General features: G+C 40.8%; 1 long non-coding RNA gene across 2 annotated transcripts; it reads right to left on the reverse strand.

Moving 5' to 3' along the window:
• Positions 1 to 8,765: 8,765 nt before the first annotated feature.
• Positions 8,766 to 18,277, reverse strand: LOC129475987 (uncharacterized). Of its 2 annotated transcripts, XR_008654871.2 has the most exons (5): positions 18,141 to 18,277; positions 11,193 to 11,391; positions 9,689 to 9,802; positions 9,207 to 9,239; positions 8,779 to 8,864 (listed from the first exon to the last, which is right to left on the reverse strand). It is a non-coding gene; the product is annotated as an uncharacterized lncRNA (long non-coding RNA). The 2 variants fall into 2 exon arrangements; XR_010119749.1 differs by having other exon boundaries at positions 8,766 to 9,239.
• Between the last annotated feature and the right edge of the window lie 286 nt (positions 18,278 to 18,563).

Raw genomic sequence — 18,563 nt, forward strand, 5'->3', positions numbered from 1 at the left:
CATCGTAAGTCAGGGACCATCTATAATCCTTAGCAAATTAACTCAAAAGTCAGTCAGTTTTGTTGAGCCAACCAAGTCATAGCCCTTATTGATTCTTTCCCCGGGAGTGTAAATGAACACCCTGTTCTTTTGGTTTTGTTTATAAAATACTCTTTCCCCAACCAGGCAGTCTTTCTATAGCTTGGATGAAATCCCAGAGGGCCATGTCCGTGAGCACAATAGTGTTGCTACTAGAACCTCCCAGGCTGCAGACGTGACTACTGTTTCAGTAGGGAGTGTTTCCTGTAGTAACCTTCTCTTGGGACTTGTTGACAGGAGAAGGCAGGAAAATGGTCTAGTCTGTGGCATTTAATAGAAATCTTCCCATAATTACCTCTTAGCGGCCTATGATAAACACAATAATCATATCTGACATGTTTGCACATCACATCATACTTCTGAGGAATTGTTAATACCTAGAAAATATAATTCACTAGCAAGTGTTTCTCTGCGCATTCAAAAATGAACAATATAAGGCTGTGAGCTCAGAAGCCTCACTAGATGGCTGTCAGGCAAGTGAATTCCCAAAGTCTCCGAGCTTCCCTGGAGTTTCTCTAGCTGCACAAAGATTGGTGCTATCCTCTATCCTTAAGCTAAGAAAATACAAAATAGAAGAAAATGGCAAAAAACAATTCTGATTTTTACATTTCTCCTGAACCCTAGAATCATCTCTTTGTCCCCTTCATTATTCTAACAGGTAACTTGAAATAGACCAAATGGGTAAAGAAAGAGATGATTTTTAAAAGCAAAGAAAACCCAGTCTTTGCTTTTAAGTTAGTAATAGTTAAGTTAGAGCAATAAGTCATGGCTAAGATGGACATCCTTATGCACATTTCTCAGATACAGAAGTGGAGGCTGGAAGAACTTGACTGACTGGTATGGGGTCACCCAGTTGCCCAAGACAGAGCTGAGACTCAAACCCAGACATTTCATTTTTGAAAAATACATTTTATTGTGTATATTTAAGGTTTATAACATGATGTTATGAGATACATATACACAGGCAAATGTTTACTACAGTGAAGCAAATTAGCATATCCATCATCTCATATAACTACTTTTTAAATGACAAAAGCATCGCTTCTCGGCCTTTTGGCTAAGATCAAGTGTAAATGACAAAAGCAGCTATAATCTACTTATTTAACAAAAATCCTTAATACAATTTATTAACTATAGTCCTTATGTTGTACATTAGATCTCTAGCCTTGTTCATCCTACCTAACTGCTATTATTCAGCCATTAAAAAACAGATCCTGCCATTTGCCACAAGATGTGTGGACCTGGAGGACATTTTGCTAAATGAAATAAGCCAGGCACAGAAAAATAAATACTGCGTGATCTCACTTATGTGTGCAATCTATAAAAAGTAACAAAGGTCAAATATACAGAGTTAGAGAATAGAACAGTGGTTGGTAAAGGGAGGGAGGAGAGGAAATGGGGAATTTTGGTTCAATGGATATAAAGTAACAAGACTAGATTCCGTGATTCTGGGTCAACCCTGTTTCTACTGACTCTAATTGACTCTGTACAGGAGTGAGGCATATACTGGCTGTATTCTATGGCTATAGAATAAACTAGATAGAAAAGAGAGACAATCAAAGTCACAAGAAAAATCTAGGGATGACATGGTGGAAGTCTAGAATATGGTTGCTGTGAAGCTATTAAACATCTATATTTGAGGCACCATTTTCTGATCAGTGAGCAAACCAATTCTACCATCCAGGGATTCTATTGTATATTTCTTCGGGGGGAAAAAAAAAGAAATGCACTATGTGTTCAACACTGTGCTAAGTGCTGTGAGTCACTAGAGTATATAAGAGTATGACCTCAAAGAACTTACACTTTTCTTGGAAAGAAGTTTTGTAAAACAACTGTAGTTACTAGGAAGAATCCCCCAATAGCCACGCCATCAGCTGCACGATCATACCATTCACAGTAGTATAGAAGACACTTAAGGAAGTTTAGTCCTATTGCAAGGTTGGGGGCAAGGAGGGAGCTTGTCAGTTGGCCCAAGTTAAGTAAACTCTTGGAAGAATTTTTAAATTATACGCTACAGATGCTTACCAGGAACATTATGCCCATGTTACGTGTGCCTGTCAGTGAAAACATGCTGAGCTTTTTTCCTGAAGAAATAGGAGCTTCTTGCCTGTTACATCTGTTCAAGCAAATGATCTAAGATCAAGCAGGCAAACCAAAGTGAAATATCTGAATAATTGGTGAAAGTAGCTCTAAGTAGGATCAGCTATGGAGGTCTGTGTCTGTGCTGTAAGATGTCTGGTTTATGAAGTAACCAGAGGGAATGGATCAACTCCTTCACTCCATTCCACCAAGTGAATATTCTATGAGCAATTGTTCTACCAGGTCCTCCATGAAATGGCATCTAAGGACATATTTTTTGCTAAGACATCAGTACATTGGATTTCATTCCTTAGGAATTTATGTCCCAAGATTTTTATTTTAAATGATTCTGTTATTATTTAGACTTAGTTCTGGGGGAAAATAAAAAGAACACAGGAATAGATATTGGCAGACTAGCACTTACACTGTCTGGAACTTTTTGTGAAATTTCCTCGGGCCTCTCCCAAGCATCTCTGTGCAAAAGTCACTTTTCTTTTCCTGTTGTATCTCCCTCCCTCACTTCTTTAGGTGATAAATAAATGCAGTGAGTGGTTAATAAATATTACCTAAGATGAGTTGGGTCATGGTTCCCATAACCATCACAATAGCTTGCTGATTCCTGCCCTGGAGCTTGTTACTGCTCATTCTGACCCAAGCAGAATGCCAGTGTCCTCCTCTAGCTTACTCCAAATCCGGCTCACTGTAAGAGTCCAGTCCCAGGCTCATCTTCCAGAAGCATCATGAGACCTAGAGCTAGACAGAAGGGTCTAGACTGTAGAGGATCCCTGGTTCACTACATATGAAGTGGGGCCCTGGTATTTATTAAATATTTTCCAGGTGATTCTGATGACCAGCCAGAGTTGGTAATGACTAGTTTACTTTTTCCTCAGTGGTTCTCAGTGTGTGATGAGCCATCACCTTCACTGGGAACTTCTTAGAGATGGAAAATTTCAGGTCTCCACCTTAGACCTACTGAATCAGAAACTCTAGGAATGGGGACCAGCAATCTGAGTATTCGCAAGTCCCAGGGGCTTCAAGTCTGTGAACTACTGGTTCGTTTCCAAGGTGCCGTCTCTCCAGCCCTAGGAGAGTCTATGTTTTAAATGTTCCACAGACATTTGTGATGCCAGCTCAGTCTGGGGAAGCTCTTAGCAAAGAAAGCCAAGACCCAGGAAGTTACACGGCATGGCCAAGTTCATAGTCATGTAGTGACCTAACCAAGGACTAGACACCCTGACTCCTGATTCTCAGTTAGAACTCAGGCCTACTCTGTGCTTTCAGCCTGCGAGGAGTCCAGCTTCTGAGAGCTTTTCCATCTCTAAACTCTCATTAATATTTACTATGCTCTTTATCACTCCTTTGAGCTCCAAACCAAATTCTGCCTTGCCTTTCTTATTAACTTTTCTTGAGATTCAAGCTGGGACAGGGTGTGGCCTCCTAGTACAAGGCATGCTGTCAATATTTGTCTTCTATGAGCTCTTTGGGCAAAGCAGCTATCCCAACTCCCACTTTCCCACCCCTGCTCCCGTCCTTATCACAGCAGTGAGCAGTTTGTTTGCCTATCTTTCCCCCTCTAGTTGAGAACAGAAGGCTTACTTAATATTAACAGAATGAATTGAATACACCTGTCTGTCAGTCTGCTTTAATTATAATTTTTCTTTAATATTTTGAGTATAATATTTATATTTAAAAAGTTTTTATGTGACATCATGACTACTGTGACTTGGAAATATTTTTTGGACAGAGTTTTTTCTTAAAATTATTTTTTTACTTTTAAATTTATGTACTTAAATTGACAAAATCATATATATTTATCATTTACAACATGTTGTTTTAAAATATGTATATATCATGGAATGGCTAAGTCGTGCCAATTAATATTTATTATCTCACATTCTTATAATTTTTTTTGTGGTGAAAACACTTAAAATCTACTCTTTTAGCACTTTTCAAGAATATGGCAAGGCACAGTGGCTCATGCCTGTAATCCCAGCACTTCAGGAGGCCAAGGCAGGAGGATCACTTTAACTCAGGAGTTTGAGACCAGCCTGAGCAACATAGCAAGACCTTGTCTCTATCATAATATATAAAATTTTTAAAAGGAGAATATGGGAATTTCAAAAATTGAAGTAAAATTTACATAACACAAAATTAACCATTTTAAAGTATACAATTCAGTGACTTTTAGCATATTCTTTCAGCACTTTTAGCACATAATGAAAAGTTCCAGAACTTTTTCATTGCCCCAAAAGGAAGCACCATGTTCCTTAGTGGTCATTCCTCACTGCCCTCTACCTCCAGCCTCTGGCCATCAACAATCTGCTTTCTCTTTCCATGGATTTGCTTTTTCTGGACATTTCCTATAAATGGAATCATACAATGTGTGGCCTTTTGTGTCTGGCTTCTTTCACTTAGCATAATTCTTTCAGGTTAATTTGTGCTATAGTGTTTATCTGTACTGCTTTACTTTTTATGGCTGAATAATTTTCCATTGTATGGATAGACCATATTTTGTTTATCCATTCATCCACTGATGAATATTTGGGTTGTTTCTACCTCTTGGCTATGGTGAATGGTGCTACTATGCACATGCATGTACAAGTATTTGTTTCTGTCCCCACTTTCAATTATTTTGGTAGCCTACACAACTTTAAACATAGGGTGGATACATGTTTCGGTGGGTAATAAGGGACAGTAGGTACCTATTTCACCAGAGGGGTGGCCCCCAAATGGACAATGCAGTGTCATGCTTACCTTCACAAGCATAGTCACATGTTTTGTCCTCTTTTGGAGTCTTACATCATTATTCTTTTGTAAAAGCCCAAATAGCTGTAGTGGAGAAGTTGCAGGGACTCTAACTCAAAGGTGGGGACCCAGAGCAGCTTTCAATTTACATGAGTGACTCATTCCTGATGAAGGACTTCCACATAACTGGTACGGTGTCAAGGGAAGGGTTTTTTGCTTCCTCTACTTAATTATAACTGTCAGTTTTTTAGGAAGGAGAAAAAGATTATTATTAGTGTGAAAAAGCACCAGATATTAGATAGCAGCTCAGAAAATATGTTCTGAAGATAATTTTCCTGACTGAGAAAATGAATTTCCATTTAACCTGACTGTTAACTGAAGAATTCCAGTCTTAGGCCCATATACCCAGCTGTGGTAAATAAAAATTTCCCTAGTTTTGGGGTGTGTAAAGAAAACACGGCTTGTCTCCAGTGGCTACCAAAAGGAAACAAACACAAAAAGAAATGGAAGCTGTGAAATGCTAACATCTCTTCAGAGACTTGGAGCCATTTCCAGAACGCTGGGCTTCTCTTTGTAGTCTGGTTGCTATGGCTCTGTCTTCGTTACTGCAAAATACTGTCTGATATACTCTGGTAAGTGGTTACATGAAAGAGTCGATAACCACAGAGGTGCTGGCAGATCCCTATCTTTCAGGCTTTCCTCTCAGCCTGAAGCTTTCTGACGAAGTCTTTCCTCCCAGCTTCTTATTGCTTCTGGAGCTGCCAGTAATCAAAGAGACACAGGAAGAAATAAAAGAAAATGCACTCAGAAGGAATCAAAGAAAACAACACTCAGAACACATCAGCCAATTCTCTGCTGAAGCTCTCAGGGGCTCTGTGTGGCAGGAATACCAAGCTGAAGGTGGGCTGAATTTTGATTTAAGAGAAGGGTAGACCTTGCAAATATTCTGCCTGGATAGTACACATTGTGGGTTAAGATGTGTCAGTGAGAGTCTCCAGTCTTCAGATGCAAGTTGAGCTCATTATGATCGATGTGAATCTGCATGTTAAAAGGAGACTCATTGCTGTGGGCAGTAATGCAGGAAGCTTCTTGAAATTGCCTTTGCGAGAAAAGTTGTAACAGTGTGCTGAGCTAACCCACCCCACATTTTGCCTTTCCTTTAATTATTCCTGGGCTTTTGGGCCAAGCTGATTTTGAGAGACATTTAGGCTATGGTTTAAATGATAAAAAGCCTCCTGTAAAACTCAAGTCGCTTTTGTAACGCTAATGGGAGGCCATCAGGCTGCGGGGAGGAGAGCAGCCTGAGTTCTGCTAAGATGCAAACATGAACCATTGCCAGCCATTATTCCAGAGGTTATAAGATATGCAATTTCCCCAATTACTCCTACAAATAACATCACTATTGTAGAACTTAAGATTGGCCTTTTGAGATATCTTTTCAGGCTTTTTGTATGTCTGACACTCATGGCTCCACCTGGACCCTCCAACTCTGCTCCTGTGGTCCCACCCAGGAGCAATTCAGCACACAGGAGAACAGCTGCAACTGGCTATGATTTCATCTCTGCACCAACCCCCCAGCTGCAAACCTAGCCACCCCCACCCCTTCCCCCAAAGATGCCTTTGAGAAACGCCTAACTTGTGAGTTTTGGAGAATGATTTGAATACTAACTCCATCTCCCATGTGGTGTGGCCAGTCTGTCTATTAAACTCTTCCTTTGCTACAATACCATGGTCTTTCTTTGTGTAGGGGGCAGGAAAGAACCCCTTGGGCCATTACATCGTAAGAAAACATTAAGAGTATCATGGCTAACCACTTTCTTCTCTCTGCAGCCCCTCCTCATCTATGAATGGATCTGTGACCATTTCCGCTTTGGCCTCCTTCTGAAACCACCTTTGCAAACATCATGACAGTGAGAGAAGTCTAGCATGGCTGACACCATCTGGCTTCTAGCCTCACAGTCTGGCTATTCTTGCTCATTCCTGGGCATAGGCCAAGCTAACCATGGGAGGAATTTAGTTTACAGTTTAACATTGAAGCAAGGATGATAATAGTTCCTCCCAGACCCCCTCCTTGTTCAGGGACTAAAACTACCTTTGTAAAACTAATGAAGGGCCACAAGATTAGGATTATAGGAGGGGCCTGAATTCTGCTGAGATGTAGGTGTAAACGATAACCAGGCATTGTTCCCTAACTTGCTTTCTATTTTATTTTTATTTTTTAAAGAGACAGGGTCTCACTATATTGCTCAGGCTGGCCTTGAACTGCTGAGCTCAAGAGATCCTCCCACCTCAGCCTCCCAAAGTGTTGGAATTACAGATGTAAGCCACCATGCCCAGCCTCCTAGCTTGCTTCTGTAATCCCTTACTACTCAGGAGTCATGTGGCAGAAATTACAAGATTTGTGACTTCCCCAATTGCTCCTGTAGATAACATCACTAGTGTAGAACCTAACATTGGTCTTTTGAGATGGTTTTCAAATTTTTGCATTATGGCAACCAACTGACTCTACCCCAACCCATGACTCATGACTCAACCAGTCCTGTGGCCCCCACCCAGAGGCTGAGTCAGTGCACAAGGATTGTTTTCCACACCCCTACAATTTCATTCCTAACCAATCAGCATGCCCAATCCCCAGCCCCCTGCCTGCCAAACTATCCTTGAAAAAACCCTACCCTCCAAGCTTTTGGGGAATCTGATTTGAGTACTAAACTCTTGTTCTTCCACTTAGCTGGCCCTGTGATTATTAAACTCTTTCTCTACTGCAGTATCACTATCTCAGTGAATTGGTTTTATCTGTGCAGCGGGCCAGAAGAACCCATCAGGTGATTGTACTTCCCTTCCTTCCCAGTGGAAAAGGGGTTCCTCATCCAGTCCAGGGGCCCTCAAGAAGCTTCCCTCTTTTTGTAAATCGGCTTTATTGTAGTATAATTTATGTACAGTAAATGGTATCCGTTTAAAGTATTGTTGACACCCATGAAACCACTGCCGTAATCAAGACACAATATTTCCATCACCTCCAAAAGTTTCCTTGTGCCTCTTTGCTGTTCATTCCTTTCTCTCTGCTTCTAACCTTAGACAACCACTGATCTCCTTTCTGTCACTATAAATTAGTTTGCATTTTCTAGAATTTCACGTAAGTGTACTTATGTAGTACGTACTCTTTTGTGTCTGGCTTTTTTACTCAGCATAATGATTTTACAAGTCATCCATTTTGTGGGTAGCAGCAGTTGATTGTGCCTTTTTATTACTGAGTTGTATTCCATTGTATGGATGCAGCAGTTTTTGTTTAAGCATTTTCATGATGGTTGAGTTGTTTCTAGCTTGTGGCTATTGTTTCTCCTCTATCTTTAATTGCTTTCTCTCTTCTGCCTCTACCACTTAATATAGAGATATGCTCAAGTCTCTTTCATTTAAAAAAATACTCTCTTGACCCAGCAACTTTAGGTACTCAGTCTCAGGACAATTTGGGATTTTCTGGTGTATTCTGGGGATTTCTAGGCATAAATCTGAATAAACCAGGCAGATAAATTCAAGTGGTCTGTTGCAGTCACGGGACAAGATTATCTTTCCAGATACAGTTTCTGTAATCTGGACATTTCTCAGAGCTGGTCCACAGTCTCTGGAAGTGGCTGCCTCAGACTGGCATCCCCCTGGGTTATTTTTCTTCCTCTTTCTGGACCGAATAACGATTCTGTGCCCCAGTTTATCCCATGGAAATCAGGAAGGATCTTTACTTATAATTATTTAGAATTATAACAAAGTTAAAATTAGTGAACCAGGTAAAAATCAAAGAATATTGTCATGGATGGTTTATTACTCCATTCTCACACTGCTATAAAGAAGTAGCTGAGACTGACTTATTTATAAAGGAAAGAGGTTTAATTGACTCACAGTTCCACATGGCTGGGGAGGCCTCAGGAAACTTACAATCATGATGGAAGGTGAAGAAGAAGCAAGGACCTCTTCACAAGGCAGCAGAAGAGACAGAAAAGCTTAGGGGAAACTGCCATTTATAAAACCATCAGATCTCCTGAGAACTCATTCACTATCATGGGAACAGCCTGGGGGAAAACGCCTCCATGATGCCATCATTTACCAGGTCCCTCCTCAACACGTGGGATTATCAGGATTACAATTCAAGGTGAGATTTGGGTGGGGTCACAGCCAAACCATATCGTTCCACTCCTGGACCCTCTTAAATCTCATGTTCTCACATTTCAAAACACAATCAGGCCTTCCCAACCGTCCCCCAAAGTCTTATATCACTTCAGCATTAATCCAAAAGTCCAAGTCCAAAGTCTCACCTGAGATAATGCAAGTTCCTTCCTCCTAGGAGCCTGTAAAATCAAAAGCAAGTTAGTTACTTCCTAGATACAATGGGGGTATAGGCATTGGATAAATGCTCCCATTCCGAATGGAAGAAATTGGCCAAAACAAAGGGTCTACAGGCCCCATGCAAGTCTGAAACCCAGTGGGGCAGTAACTTTTTTTTTTTTTTTTTTTTTTTGAGATGGAGTTTTGCTCTTGTTGCCCAGGCTGGAGTGCAATGGCGCAATCTCGGCTCACCACAACCTCCGCCTCCTGGGTTTAAGCAATTCTCCTGCGTCAGCCTCCCGAGTAGCTGAGATTACAGGCATGTACCACCAAGCCTGGCTAATTTTGTAATTTTTTTAGTAGAGACAGGGTTTCCCCATGTTGGTCAGGCTGGTCTCAAACTCCTGACCTCAGGTGATCCACCAGCCTTGGCCTCCCAAAGTACTGGGATTACAGGCATGAGCCACCGCACCTGGCCAGAGCAGTCAAATCTTAAAGCTCCAAAATGATCTCCTTTGATTCCATGATGATGATGATGATGATGATGATGATCACTAATCAAGGAGTCTTCCTCTTTGTTGTGTCTCTGTGGTAGAATAAAGGCCCCCCAAAGTGACCATATCTTAATCTCTGAAACCTGTGAATATGTTGCTTTACATGAGAAACTGGACTTTGCAGATGTGGTTAAGGTTCTTGAGATGGAAACATTATCCTAGATTACCTTGGTGGTGGGCCTGATGTATCACAAGGGTCCTTATGAGAAAGAAGTGGGGATTGAAAGATGTTATGCTTTGCAGATGGAGGAAGGGGCCACAAACCAAGAAATGCCAGCAGCCTTTAGAAACTGAAAAGGGCAAGGAAATGGATTATCTCCTAGAGCCTCCAGAAGGAACCAGACCTGCTGACACCTTTATTTTAGCCTAGTGAAAGCCATTTCAGGCTTGACCTCCAGAACTGTAAGATAATAAATGTATTCTGTTGTAAGCCACTAAGTATGTGGTAATTTGTTATGGCAAAAAGAGGAAACTGAGTCTCTAAGTCAAAGCCAGTGCAATTGGCTAGGATTCCAATTTCCGAATCCTTGGTCACAACTATTATGAGTTCCCAGAGGAGACACAAAGAGAGGACACTCCAAGCAAGTCAATGATGCTTTTTACTAACTACAACCATGGTCCCATGTTTGTAGGTGGACACTGTGGCTTTTGGTGAGCTTTGGTGAGCCCTGGATGGCCCTCTGTGGGCTGAGTAACCTTGAAAATGAGGGTATAAAGCAATCTGTGGAAAACTGGCCTTTCAAGGGTACTGCTTTGCCTATAGCTTTGACTTTTCATTTTCACCTACTGAAAATTAGGTAATTCAAATAGAGACACTTGAGAGACAAATGGTGTTCGACTGCACTCCCCCAAAGTCAAGCCTTAGAGTAATTTAATATATTGCTGCTGCTTTACTCTGAATAGTATCCCCGGGTAGAAAGTCTCTTGGGGCCCTAGATTACTATTAATGTACCTTAACCCTTGTGTTGGCAACATTTACTTGGATATAATTCATGGATGGATCATGAATGCTCTCCAGAGAAAATGCTAAACACAAACAGCATTGTATTGGTTTCCATATACTTAATTTCTTGCTGACTTAGTCAATATGGGTTGAATATAGACCTATGATACACAGTTTCAAGTGTATTTTTTGATATTTTTCAAGAACCCATGTGCCAAATATAAGCATTTAGAAAAACTGTTAGCAAATGGAATGTAGAGTACTACAAGCTGAGTATGCAGCAAGCTGACAGCCACACTAGCATGGTCATTTATTGCTTATTGAATTTACTCAGATCATCTTTGAGTCCAATGCCATGCACACAGTAGGTTCTTCATCAGTAGTTGTTCAAGTCAGAAATTAATTTAAAAAATATACATGGCTCCATTATATTTTGGGTTTATATATGGGGAAACTGTAAAATAAGCATAACTAAATACCTGAATTTCCAGGCACTCTGCAGTAGATCAGAAAGCCCATGTCCATTTGATCAAAGTCCAGGGGATACACAATGTTAAATGCAAGATGTATCAATTCACCAGCGAAACTCCAGATGGCTTTCCTTCCCACTTCATCATGTCACATCAATATGGTAGCTTGTGAGTTGTATCCACAGTTGACATCCTATAGTCTTCAGCTCTAGTAATTTAAATTATTGTACTTTATTTTGACTACTCAGAATTGTCTCCTGAATTAAATCAACAAACACAAGCATATTTATATACACACACCCACACATATTTGAAAGTATGAGTTTACAGTGTAGTTGGAAAATTAAAATATAGGCAGAAAAAAATTACAAAGTAAAATATAATGTCAAGTGAATAAAACATAGTTACAAAATAAAAATAATATTTTTAAAGGTCAAATTACAATGATCTGGTTTGGCCACAAGCCTTTTAAAAATATATATTGAGCTTTAATTCAGATGCCATACAATTCACTTAAAGTTGCAATTCAATGATTTTTAGTGTATTCACAGGGTTATGCAACCATCACCACAATCAATATTCAAATAGTTCATCAAACTTAAAATAAACCTTCTACTCATTAGCAGTCACTCCCATTTTCTCTTGACCCCTCACTCCCACCCCAGCCCATCACAAATCTACTTTCAAGTTCTATAGATTTTCCTGTGCTGGACATTTCATAGTAATAGGATCATATGACATGTGGGGATTTGTGTCTGACATCTTTTCCTTAGCATAATGTTTTCAAGGTCCATCCATATTATAGCATGTATCAAAACTTCATTCCATTTTTCTTTTTTTTCTTCTTTGAGATGGAGTCTCTGTTGCCCAGGCTGGAGTGCAGTGGCATGATCTTGGCTCACTGCAACCTCTGCCTCCCGGGTTCAAGCAATTCTCCTACCTCAGCCTCCTTAGTAGCTAGGATTACAGGCGCGTGCCACCACACACAGCTAATTTTTTGTATTTTTAGTAGAGATGGGGTTTCACCATGTTAGCCAGGATGGTCTTGATCTCCTGACCGTGTGATCCGACCAGCTCGGCCTCCCAAAGTACTGGGATTACAGGTGTGAGCCACCGTGCCCAGCTCCATTTTTTGTACTAATAATATCTCATTGTATAAATAGACCACATTTTGTTTATCCATTCATCAGTTGTCAGACATTTGGGATGTTTTTACTTTTTGGCTCTTGTGAATAATACTATTAATATTTATGTACAGGTTTTTGTGTGGACATATGTTTTCATTTTGCTTTAGTGTATATCTAGGAGTAGAATTGCTGGGTCATATGGTAACTCTATGTTTAAACTTTTGAGGAACTGCCAGATTGTTTTTCCAAAGCAGTTGTATTATTTTACATTTCAACTAACAGCATAGGAGGGTTCCAATTTCTCCACATCCTTGTCAACTCTTGTTATTGTCAGTCTTTTTATGATAGCCACCCTAGTACAAGTGAAGTGGTATCTCAGTATGGTTGGTCATGAACTTTCTGATAGGTCCAGGGGTGCAGGAAAAGGATTTCACGGAAGAAATGATCAAGAAGAAAGGCATAGAGGTAGGAACTCCCTGCCTGCCCCCAGCATGTTAATTTCACCTGTTGAAGGCAAGTCATTTTGGTTTGCACAGAAAATCTGTGTAGGAAAATAGTGGAAGATGAAACTAGAAAACTCCCTCAAAGGGAAAACTGCATATATATATATATATATACATATATATATATATATACACACGCAGGGTGCTGCAGGCTGGGTTACTGTGTGCAGGAAACAGTAGAGACCTTGAAGGGTGTTCTTTAATAAAAATCTTGCTTTAGGAAAATTTATTTGGATATACAGAACTTTGAGGACAGGAGAGAGAGACAGATGCTGGATGCATCGCCTGTAGGTCAGCAATGGGATTGGGGTACTGGTTTGGCATAAGGGATGACAAATGGAAACCAAGAAAACCCTTGGAGTTCCAGCTGGGACTCTGGGAGAATTCTGGTATCCTAAGACAAAGAAGTCAAGAAGAACAGCTGTTTCGTGGGGTGGGTAAAAGACAGAGCGATTTTCATATTAGAAACTTCAAGTCTGAGGGTGTTTTTGACAGCAGGAAGCCTGGAACTTGGAGAAAGGTATTGGTCAGAACAGAGGTTGACTGCCTGCTTTACTAAGGTCCATGAGCTAGAGAATAGTTTTCACACTGTCAAGTGGTTGGGAAAAAAAATCCAAAGAATAATATATTGTGACAAGTGAAAATTACATGAAATTGAAATCTCAATGTTCATAAAGTTTATTGGAACACAGCCATGCCCATTCATTGACATATGGTCTTTGGCTGATTTCATGCTGCAGTAGGAGAGTTGAGTGGTTGCAATAGATTGCATGGCCTGCAAAGCCTGACAAATTTACTATCTGGCCCTTTACAGAGAGAGTTTGTTGGCTCCTGGATTAGAGACAAACTTGGGAGGTATGGCCTCCCAATTGTGATTCTTAAACCTGAAAGAGTCAGAGTGATCCCAATTAACAGTGTGTAGAAAAAAGGAGCCAGGGCCAGTCCTTGGGGCTGCTTATGTTTGGGGACCAGAGAGAGGTAAAAGAATCAGTGAAGATAGTAAATAAGTTGAAATAAACCTCAACTTAATTAAACAAGTCAACTCCCAGACTATTTTATTGCTTGGTACTTAAAACACACTCCCAAGAGGAAGATTAATTAATAAAGCTGCAACGTGGGATAGCTATCCAGCTGGAAGCAGCACAGGCCCCTAACAAGGTTTGTTTTTGGCAAATTCCTATCTCCAGTCTTCTCTTCTCCCACAATAGGGTGAAGCATCCCATTCCTGCCTTATTCCCAGAAGGCCTGGCTTCCAGACATCTGTCTCAGAAAGAGGTATGAGGCAGAATGTTCCACTAAGTAAATTGTTGATAAAAGCTCAAGTGCAATTCCTGCCCTAGGATTTGGACTTGAATAAAGGGACTTTCAAGACACTGAGGAATGACTCTCAATTCTGGAAAGTGTAGGCACTTGCAAAGGGGCAGAGAGTTGTGTGAGAATATGGAGGAGGAAGATTCTTGGATGGTCCCTCCAATCAGGCCAGTTGTATGTGCTATGTATGTAGGGGGTTGGACCCACCCCCTTGTCCGGTGATCTTGGATAAGTCACTTAAACGTTCTCTTTTGGTAACTCATCTGGAATTAGGGAATAAATTCTAAGCAACTTTTAAATAAGAAGCATAAAAGCATTTGAGTCTTCAGATTTGCTTAATTGATCATTGCAGACTGGTTATGTCAATAACAATGACGTTTAGAGGAAAAGGTGAAATTGGTTTCTTTTTCTTTTCTTGGACTTAGCTCCAGGAGGAGGGAACAGGAAGCCATTCCCAGAATTTGTTTTCCCCTCTCCCACCCCTGAGTACGTGGCAGGGCCAACAGATGTGGCTGAATGCCCAGGCCCAGGGCCATGAGTACTAACCTATGCCCTGGAAAGCAGGAAACACACTGTCTTCATGTACTCTGCAATTTGGGAGCAAACACCAGCAGCTCTTGCAGGGGGCCTTTGTGGGTCCAAATTCAGTGGACTGCCTGCTCTCTCACCACTGTTCCACCTTTCATTTGTCTGAACGTGGAAACACAAACACACACACACACACACACACATACACACACACTCCAAGAGCTTTTACTTTTCCTCACTCAACAACAAGGCAGAAGACTTCTGTGACCAAATGTGGGTGGGGGGAGTGGGGGGGGCATTTCTCTACACACCAAGGAGCAGATCAGCTGCATGTCCTCGAATTCAGTTCTGACACTCTCTACCCAGAGTGTGTCAGATCCCACAGGTTGAGGGCTCAGTCCCCAAGACTGCCCCCACCCCCACTTCTGATACCAATTAAAAGCTGCAGGTTATTTTTCCTGTGCTTCTGACCGACTGGCTATAATCGGGTTGCCCACAATCCCCCTTTCTTTGGTTCAATTAATTTGCTGGAGTGGCTCACAGAACTCAGAAAAACACTTATGTTTACTCATGTATTATAAAAGATGTTACAAAGGGTACAGATGAAGAGATGTGTAGGGCGTGGTATGAGGGAAGGGGTGCAGAGCTTTGATACCCTCCCTGGGCACCACCCTCCAGGAACCTCTATGTGGTCAGCTATCTGGAAGCTCTCTGAATCCTGTCTTTTTGGGTTTTTCTAGAGGCTTTATTACTTAGGCGTGATTGATCAAACCATTGGCCATTGGTGATACACTCAACATCTCCTCTCCCTTCCCTGGAGGTTGGGAGTGGTGCTAAAAGTTAGTCTTTCTGGGTGACAAACCCCCATCCTGAAGCTGCCTAGGGGCTGCCTGCTATCAGTCAACTCATTAGGGTACAAAAAGACAACACTTTGGAATTTCTAAGGATTTTAGGATTTGTATGCCAGGAAACAGGGTCAAAGACCAAATATACATCACAATATCACAATTTGCTTGTTTTTTGTTTCAGCTTGGGATCAGCCTTATTTTTAATACACAGATGCTCTCCTACACAGGAACCCCTTACTTATTAGGGACCTTTGAGATTCCTTTTCAGATCCCCCTATTGCCATGAAATTGTAGCTGGAACATCCACTCCACTTCCTACTGACTGGCTCCTGACATTTCTCAGTCCCCAAATATCTCACCTTCTCCCAACAGCCTGAATTTTTGTTTTCTTCACCCAGTTTCTGTTTGTAATGGCATTTGTCAGATTTTCACATATCAACATTCTTCTTAATAATGAGAACCTTTTAGGCATTCACATTCTAATATAGATCCACTCAATCAGATTGCTTTCCACTTAGCTGAAACAACCATATAGAGAAAAGGAAGCTTCTATTGCAGGAATCAGAAGACGAGATGATTCTAGAACATGAAATATTGGTAATGGCTCACCAGGATGGGGTGCTAGTGGGAGTGATAGGAAAGCCTGGGAGCCCTGGGAAACCTGATAATCCCAAAAGAAAGGCAATAGAACGTGGCAAAGGAGCATAGGAAAGGAGCTTGTTGACCCACACCTGCGCTGCACTATCTGTAAGAGCAGTTCTGCGACAGCACCATGCAGAGGAAACTCCTTTAGTCCACTTCTTCACCTGCTCCTCCTCCCCTTATTTTCTTCTTTTCCCTCTGCCTCAGTAGAGTGAGTCAAAGTGGAGTCCTCTGAAATGTACTTTGGCCCTAGAGTCCTATAGATCCGTATTCACATTTTGAACAAGTTACTCAATCACTCTGAACCCTAGTTTGTACGTCTACAAAACGGGGGATCTACCCTGAAGGGATGCTGTGAGAATTAAGTGGAATAATACATATAAAGGCATCTACACAAGTTAGTTTTTTTTCTTCTCTGAAAGCACCGACTGGAGCTGCTCAGGAAGTACCAACTGGTGCCAGTTCCCCAATGAAGTATGTGTGTGATAAACTACCCTGCATATCTATATGCACACACCCCTACTCACTTAGCTTATCCAAAAAAAACTAGAAGCAGCATAGAGGAACAACATTAGCAGACTGCTTGGGGGAAATCAGACCTTGGATTCCCCTGCCCCCCAACCCCCAACCTCACCAAATTAGTATATTATCAGGTTCCATGTAAGCGTGCACCCATGGCAAATGCACTGTTCACTGGTAGTTAATGGAAATAATGCCTCAATGCCCATCCAATATGGGGCCACCAAAACCTTCATAATACAGTGCGGTTGCTGACCTGGAAATGATCTCAGCAAGCATCTGGCCCGCTAACCATCAAACCCTCCCACTTCCTTCTATGTATAGGAAAATGGAGGCACAGAGAATTTAAGTGCTTATAGAAGGTAATAGTTGAGAAAAAACTAGGACTAGAACTCAAGGCACCTTGACTCACGATCCAAACTATCTTTCTACCACTCCTGGCTGAGTTCATGAATGTAAAAAGAGACTTTGTTAAAAAAAAAATTAAATATATAACACCTTGCAAGATGTTAACCACCATTAGTTATTGTTCTAATTATAAATTACCCATCTTTCTAGATGCTTCTGCAGGGATCTTGACAAGTCATTTCTGATCCTGTCCTATGAAACAATCTCTCAGAGACTCAAGGAACTCCAGAGGCTACATCTGGAGGGATATAAGGGGGAAACTGAGCAAAGAGGAGGCAGTGGAACATAATTTTGCAGGCAGAAATTTAAAAATATATATTTAGTGCAAACTCTTCTAGTTCTGTGTGATTTTGTTTCTGTTTGTTTTAAACCAAGAAAAAACACCACATTCTTGATTGCAAGGAATTTTTTACCAGAATAAGAGGCCATGAATTCCCATGAGCCACCCTGCCTAACAAAGCCAGAAGACCCCCTGGGTTAAAGGTTGCAAGTTAAAGATTACAAGTCAAAACATTTTAAAAGCAGCAACAATGCAAACTTTATATAACAAATGACAAAGATATATAACTATATAATAACAATAAAGAAATAGCTATATAAAAAGAGCTAGGTAGATGATGGATAAATGGATGGGAAAGAAGGAAGGAAAGAGGGGAGGAAGGAGGGAGGGAAGGAAGAAAGGAAAGAAGGTAAGGAGGAAATAGGCCTAAATGCTGTAGTTGATCTCTGGTGGCAAGCGATTTTAGTTTTCTAACTTTGCTTCTCTGTATTTTACAAATTCTCGTACTTTCTTAAACAACAACAACAATAACACCCACCCTAATCATCAATGTTATTTGCTAAAAGGGTTGACAATGACAAACACAAACCCCTTGAAATTTCCAGTTCTCCTTTCCAGTAAATCTGCTTTCGCTTGGGCTCCTCCGCATTCCTCGTTCACATCAAGGATTCAAGAAATTCCACTCAATTGAAGTCCAGATCACATCTAAGATTGATCGTTCCACATTTAAACCTTTCTCTGATCCCTTCAGTGACTTTGCCTTGCTTGAGAGAAAATGACAACCGACTCACTTTCATTTTCCCTTCCATTCAGCCAAGCAATCCAGGGCTCTATTCCGTCGTTTGCTTTTCATCGATAGGGCTTCCAATTCACCCATGTGAAAACATCTTTGCAATTACAGCCTTCACTCAGTGTCCCCAGGTTAACTTCAGGACCCTGATTGAAGAATCTGAAACCACTTGACAAACTAATTTGAATTGCAAACAGCTACCAGCCCAAATCCAAACTGTTTCTTTTAGCTCTGGGAAACTAGGTGTTTTGATGTGTTAATCATTTAGCTAGTAAGATAACTTAGTTCATCGTTTTATCTACGAATTACTTAACAAAATTCCTTTTAGTACTCTTAAGGCTAAAATACTGTATATGATATATATCTCAGCTACTACAAAGTCATGAAATAATAAAAATAAGCTTTGACTCCAAAGAATGTGAAA

This window comes from Symphalangus syndactylus, chromosome X (genome assembly GCF_028878055.3).
Source record: "Symphalangus syndactylus isolate Jambi chromosome X, NHGRI_mSymSyn1-v2.1_pri, whole genome shotgun sequence".
NCBI classification, from domain to species: domain Eukaryota; kingdom Metazoa; phylum Chordata; class Mammalia; order Primates; family Hylobatidae; genus Symphalangus; species Symphalangus syndactylus.